General features: G+C 51.4%; 1 pseudogene across 1 annotated transcript; it reads right to left on the bottom strand.

Moving 5' to 3' along the window:
- Positions 1–1,874: 1,874 nt before the first annotated feature.
- Positions 1,875–4,430, bottom strand: LOC307095344 (forkhead box protein M1-like; annotated as a pseudogene). Its single transcript has 2 exons — positions 3,456–4,430; positions 1,875–3,096 (listed from the first exon to the last, which is right to left on the bottom strand). The product of its transcript is annotated as a forkhead box protein M1-like (transcript).
- Between the last annotated feature and the right edge of the window lie 2,276 nt (positions 4,431–6,706).

Here is a 6,706-nt window from a genome sequence, read left to right as displayed (position 1 = left end):
CAGCCTGAGCCCGGCTTCCCAGGGTTTCGCCCGGAACTGGGGTTCAGCACAATCTGGCGCTTTTATCTCCTTCCCGCCAGAGAACGCCAGCCAGGCCGTCAGCCGCCCCTTCCTCTCAGGCTCCGTCTTCCCCGCACGCGCGCGGGCTCGTGTCTCCGCCCGTGTCTCCATACCTCAAGCTTTTATGGCTTCTCTGATTTTCCTTGTGGTTTTCTCTTTCCTTCTAGTTGTGGGCATTTCAGTCAGCCAGCTTTCCTGTGGTTCTGGATGATGTCCGTTTTGACTTTTAGTTGTGTTTTTGAAATTGTTGTGCCAGGCTGTAGGTTAGGTGTTTAACCTATGCCGCCATCTTGGTTTCTCCTAATGTGTTTTTTTTATGAGACTGACAAGCTGCCTACTGCGCTAAGAGGGCAACTTTATGTTTTTTTTTTTTAAGAGCTCTTATCTTATACCAATACATAGTCAAATGATTACAGAAGAAATAATATCATGACCAGAATTTGCTTCAAAAAATATCGAGGGAGTGGAACTATAGGTAAAACAAGGTTAGCAATGAGTTGATAATGTTTTAATTTGGATGATGGGCAAATTATGGTTCATTATACTATTTTTTTCAATGTCTGTAAATGCTTGAAGTATTTTATTTAAAAAGTTACAAAACAGCATTATATTGCCTAGAAGTTCAGAATGTGAGCTCTGGAGTCACATGGCCTCACTTCATATTCTGTCTCTGCTTTTAACAACTTTGTACCTTTGGGCAAGTGAATAGTCAGGATACAAGGAACCTTAGCTAAAGGAGGCTTCACCATTTTGTGATGCCTTCATATCAATATATGACTTCTGAAGATGCTGAAAAAGGGGAAGAAAAGACAAGAGTTATTCCTGAGATATTTTTTTCACTCTTACACCTTGGATTTTATTGCATAATTATAGTAGTGTTCTTGCAGTGGCTCACATGCATATGGCCAGCCAGGGCCTAGGTGGCTCTTTGCAAAGCTGCAGTGCAAGCTAAGGAAGCCAGGCAGGTCAGGGCCCTTTTGGCCTTCTCAAGCCTCAGGCCAAGTTCTCATCAGTGCTAGTCTCTCTGGCATGATTAGGGGCACTATCAGAGAAACATCACATGGGTACACATCTGGTCACCCACACTCTGCTTCAGATGCATCCACCTCCCCACCCCCAATTAAAATATTGACACATTATCAGAGACATTTTTACCATGATTTCTTCTTGGAAACATGGGGAGGTGGGAGAGAAGAGCTGTAAGAGAGGCTCTGGCAAGCGGATCTGCTTGTCTGGGTGCCTACAGTAAAGAACCCTGAGGCAGGCAACTTGGGCCTAGAGGAAAGCGTGCACTGCAGGTCCCCTTTCTCTAGGGACTAAAAGCAAGAAACAGAAGCAAACTGAAATCCCTGTCACCCTACCCACCTTCTGATAGTCTGTGGATAATGATCTAGGGAAATAAGCTTACATTTAAAATTAGAGGATAATTTGGAGCGTATACATTATTTACAGGACACCCTGCAAGGAACAGGGAAGGTGAAACTGCTGGGTACAGAATGCAAACAGTTTTGGGAATTCCTAATCTCTTTTCATCCTTGTTTCTGCTCTGCCCACCCTTCAGCTCTCACAGGGGGAGTGAGGAATCAGATTCTCTAGGGGAGCATAGGGTGGCACAGAGTTCAGATACCAGGGCCTCGAGGCTTGTAGAAGGCCCAGTGGTGGCTGTGGTGTGGTGTCTGCCTTGGCATAACTAGGCAAGGTGGGGCTAGAGGGGTGGACAGTCCCTGCTTGCTGTCCTTACTCAGGCCTTGGATGGCCTAGCCACATGACTGCAAAGAGTGGACAGCTTGAGCAGCAATGGTAAGGTCAGGTCTCTACCACAGCTCAGGCATGAGCTGAACCCAGTTGTCAGGGCCCAGCAGGTCCTCCTCCAGACCAGGGAAGCTGATGTCCAGCAGAATCTTGCTCAGGCTGTCATTCATTGTGTCCAGAACCAGGCCTTCTGTCAGGCAATGGTTGGTTGGAAGGATGGCAACCTGTGGCTCCCCAACCATGGGGTAGCCTGGCTTGGGGGACTTCCATTTCTGAGGGGAAACAGCTACTAAAGGCATCAGAGTTGAGGTCAAAAGGCTCAGAATTGAGGAGTTCTTGGTGTGAGTCAAAGAGGGTGATACTTTTAAGTGGGGTGGTACTGAGATCTGTCAGCCCAAGGGAGTCAGGTAGGGGGCCAAAGTTACCCTCAGGGGTTTGTACTGGGCTGAAATCTAACCCCCCAACTTTGGCTGGGGGTGTAAGTCTCCAGGATTCGGGGCTCAAGGGGAGAACAGATTTGCTTGGGGTGGAGGAGATGGGCAGTGTCTCCTTAATGGGTATCTTAAAAGTTCCTCCCTCCTCCTGGGAGTAGCCAAGCTGGGAGGCAGGCACAGTGGGCATTGAAGGGAGAGTGAGCTCTGTGGCTGGTCTTGAAGTCTCAGGGGCCTTTGGGAAGAGCAGCTTGGGCTCATCCACACAGGGAGGCAGTAGGTGCTATTTCCTTCCAGACTGGCTCATCTCCCTCCTCTCCCTTTGTTTAATCCCAAGCATTTCAGACACACACTGGGTTGGGGACCTGAGCCCACTGTAGAACTTTTTGGACCTTGGAGTGGGAGAGTGAGGGGAGTCCTCCTCCCAGGACTGAGACAGCTCCTCTTTGACAGATGGGCATGGTGAGGGCCACTCTATCAGGGGCGGGCTCTCCACCTTGATGGGCCTCCCTAAGTGTGGCATTTCCTCCCTGGGCTGTATTTCTTTTTCCTTGATGGACTGAACTGGAAGTGAAGGAGACAGCCCTTTTCTAAGCAGAAGTTTCTCCTCTTTTACTGGCCCTGCAGTGGGCAGAGGGGCTACCCCCTCATCAGCTAGCAGCACCTTGGGGGCAATATGGACTTGCTTGCTGTGGCAGGCAAGCTCTGAGCTCATGAGTGAAGATACCAGGGGCAATGGCACCTTTACTGAGGGCTGTAAAACCAGTGGCTGGTTCACTGGGAACTAACTGAATGGGTACCAGGTATGAGCTGACCCAGGGTAGCAATGGCTTCATCTTCCGCCATGTGCCCAGTGAGAGTGCATTTTAAAATATATATATTTTATTGATTTTTTACAGAGAGGAAGGGAGAGGGATAGAGAGTTAGAAACATTGATGAGAGAGAAACATCGATCAGCTGCCTCCTGCACACCCCCTACTGGGGATGTGCCTGCAACCAAGGTACATGCTCTTAACCAGAATCGAACCTGGGACCCTTCACTCCCCAGGCTGACTCTCTATTCACTGAGACAAACTGGTTAGGGTGGGAGTGCATTTTTGATGGTCACATTCGGGGAGAGCTCAGGATTGGGTCATTTCTGTTGCTTAGACACCTGGTCCAAGGTCAAGTAATGATTGGCACTGAGGTGAATGGTCCAGAAGGAGACCTTACCATTGGCAGACGTCTCTTGAACAAACATGTCATGAAGAGAAAGGTTACGGCGAATGGAATTCTTCCAGCCTGGCTTTGCCATATGCTTAAAATAGGGGAAGTGGGCCTCAATCCACGTGTAGATGTCTTTCAAGGTCATGTGCTTCCTCTTGGTACTGTTGATGGCGAATTGTATCATGGCCATGTAAGAGTATGGTGGCCGCTCAGACACAGAGTCCCGCCAGGATATTGATCCTCCTGGGGGCTCCTCAACCTTAACCTGACTTGGCTCCAGGTGCTGGTTTTCCTTTCCCTCCATCTCTTGCTTGATGCTGCAGGAGCCCAGGCCATCAGAACTCATCTTTCCAAGCCACTGGATGTTGGTCTAGCTGGTGTTAAGAGTGCAGCCTGCTGCCTCACCACCAGCACATTTCTCCCATCTCTGCCTGAGAAGGGCTCCAGGTAGTCTACTAGGAAGATTCACATCCATAGCTTCAGGTTTTGGTCCCAGGATCTTAGTGATCCCTTCTGTCCTCTTGAAATCATTGCTGGTTTGGGCTTGAGGTTGGGGTTCTAAAAGGTGAGTGGGGGCTCTCCCACTGCTAATGAGGATGAATTTGTTGGGCCCCTTGCTGCCACTTTCTTTTCCTTTGGCCGTCAATGCTATGATGATACTCTGATATTGGCATTGTTGGGGATGGCCACAACTTGGGTGTTGGGCATAGTGGGGTGGTTAATAATCTTGATCCCAGCTGGAAACTTGCAAGAGATGGACTCTGCCACCTCATTGGAGGCCTGTGCTTGACCAGGCTTTTGTTGGGCAGGGGGCCTTTTAGGCTCCTCCTCTGATGTTTCACCTGGGGCATTTTGAACTGTTACAGGCAGCCTCCGTCTTTTGAGAATCAGTGGCCAATGGGGCTGGTTTTCATTCTGAATCTGTGTTTTCACTCTCCATTGAGAATCACAAGCAAGGACCCTCCTGACTGCAGTTGCCATGGCCGCTGGGCTGTGGCTCCTAGGGCGGGCTCCAGGCACTTCCAACGGGGGTGGGGGGAAAAACCAGTGCGCTGGGCAGGGACTCGCGCTGGGCAGGGACTCGCGCCAGGCCCACCGGATCCCCAGTGGTGCTGGAGGGGTGGGGAATCCTGGGGAATCCCGGGGAATCCTGAGAGGGAAGGGAGTCCGGGTTCGGAGGCTGGGGGTGGGGTCGGGCCGATTACTGAAATAATTTTAAGGGCCAGAAGTACTTATATTATTTCTTTCCATATTATATTGGTCAGAAGCCATTTACATGGTCTTAACCTAATTGCAAGGGAGGATAGGAAATGTGTGCACAGGAAGAGAAAAATGAATTTGATCAGGGGGCTGGCCATCCAACCTCCCATGGTCCCTCTCCCCAGCTGGCCAACCTCCTGCGGTTTCTCCCCCAGGTGGCCAGCCCCCACATTGGCCCTGATCAGGGAAGGGCTGGCCGGCCAACCTCCCATGGCCCCTCACCCTGGCCAGCCACCCCCCCATCCACCCTGATCCCCAGCCAGGCTGAGGGACCACCTGTGCAGGAATTCGTGCACTGGGCCTCTAGTAACTAATAAAGGAGAGGTACCAGATGTGATTGAGAGCCTTAATTATCAAAGGTTGGAAGCAGTGACTCTAGAAAAGCACAAGTGAGTTGAAGATTATTCCAAGGTTCTGAATCTGCATGACCATTATCAGAAACTAGTGGCCCAGTGCACAAAATTCATGCACATTAAAAGGGGATTAATTAGAGGAAATATTTTAATATTGCTATTTGCCCTTTCTCTATAATAGAAGTGTCAGAGATAAAAGAAAATTAGTAAAATATATATGAAAATCATCCTCCTGTCAGAGTCTGGGGCATGCTGCAGGACCCAGAGTCAAGTCCCCGCCCACCTGTGGCACCTCAAAATCACAAGACCAAGACCCAGTGGGCCCCACCCCCATTGGGCAAGATCCAGACCTGGCCGGCCCCTCCCCCGTCAAGCCCTGCCGGGTGGGGGGGGGTGCAGCCTCAGGTCCCCTGGCCCAGCGCCGGCAGGGGGTGCAGCCTCAGGTCCCACATCAAGCTCTGCAGGGTGGGGGGGGGCACAGTTTCAGGTCCCCTGGCCCAGCGCTGGTGTGGGAGGTTCAGCCTCAGTTCCCCTGGCCTGGGGTGGGGGGAGCAGCCTGAGGTCCCCTGTCAAGCCCCTCCAAGAAGGGGCACAGCCTAAGGTCCCCTGTCAAGCCTTGCCAGGTGGGGGGTGCAGCCTCAGGTCCCCGGCCCTGTGCTGGGGTGGGGGGGGCACACCTTGAGGTCCCCCAGCCTGGGTCAGGGTGGGGGACATGCCTTGAGATCCTCTGTTGGGGAGGCACAGCCTCAGGTCCCCTGGTGCCAGGGGGGTTGGCGCGGACTGAGGTCCCCCTTCCCAGGGCAGGGGGTGCGGCCTGAGGTCCCCCATCAAGCCCTGCTGGGAAGGGGATGTGGCCTGAGGTCCCCTGGCCTGGAACCAGGGGTGGGGGGCATGGCCTGAAGTCCCCAGCCTGATGCGGCCTGAGGTCCCCTGTTAAGCCCCACTGGGCAGGGGGCGCAGCCTCAGGTCCCTGCTGATTGCTCCTTAAGGCTCGTTACAGGAACTCGGCCTCCGCCTTGGGTGCAGCCATCTTGTGTTATGGAAACCCCTGCCTCTGCTGCGGGCACTTCCATGTTTGTGACTGTGTGATGGTCAATTTGCATATTCCCTCTTTATTAGATAGGATAGGGAAGCCTGAGGAAGAGGTGGACTGAGAGGAAAGATAATGAATTTAGTGTTAAGTAGGACTAGAAGCTTCATCACGAGATTGATTACATGAACATTTAGTGCCCAAATTACACCAAGCGCAGGCTTTCAGAGACACTTGCAAAGGGAAGAATTCAGCCTTCCCTCAAAGACTCCCCCAGTTACTTTTGTGATCTCCACAGGCATTTCACTTTATGCTTAGAAACATGTCCTCTCATGTACTTTCATGCTAGCTTCCTTTTCAAGGCCCTTTGTCATTGTTTCTGCCCCCATAAGAACAGCCTGGATCATGAAAAGCTGTCATCTGCTAGTGGCCATCCTTAATGGTACTGCTGTCTATGGCCGAGTGGTAGGCAGGGGGAAGGTTGGTTATTTTCCCAACTTTGTGAATGACCTGAGCCATGAAGCAGCATACCTTATGCCAAGAATGATCTAAAGTATATGGCTTTCCCACCATCTGGTTCTAACTGGAATAAATCTCTTTGGAACCACTAGAGC

This window comes from Cnephaeus nilssonii (assembly GCF_951640355.1).
Source record: "Cnephaeus nilssonii genome assembly, chromosome: X".
Classification (NCBI taxonomy): Eukaryota; Metazoa; Chordata; class Mammalia; order Chiroptera; family Vespertilionidae; genus Cnephaeus; species Cnephaeus nilssonii.
This window is presented reverse-complemented; position numbering and strand designations above follow the sequence as displayed.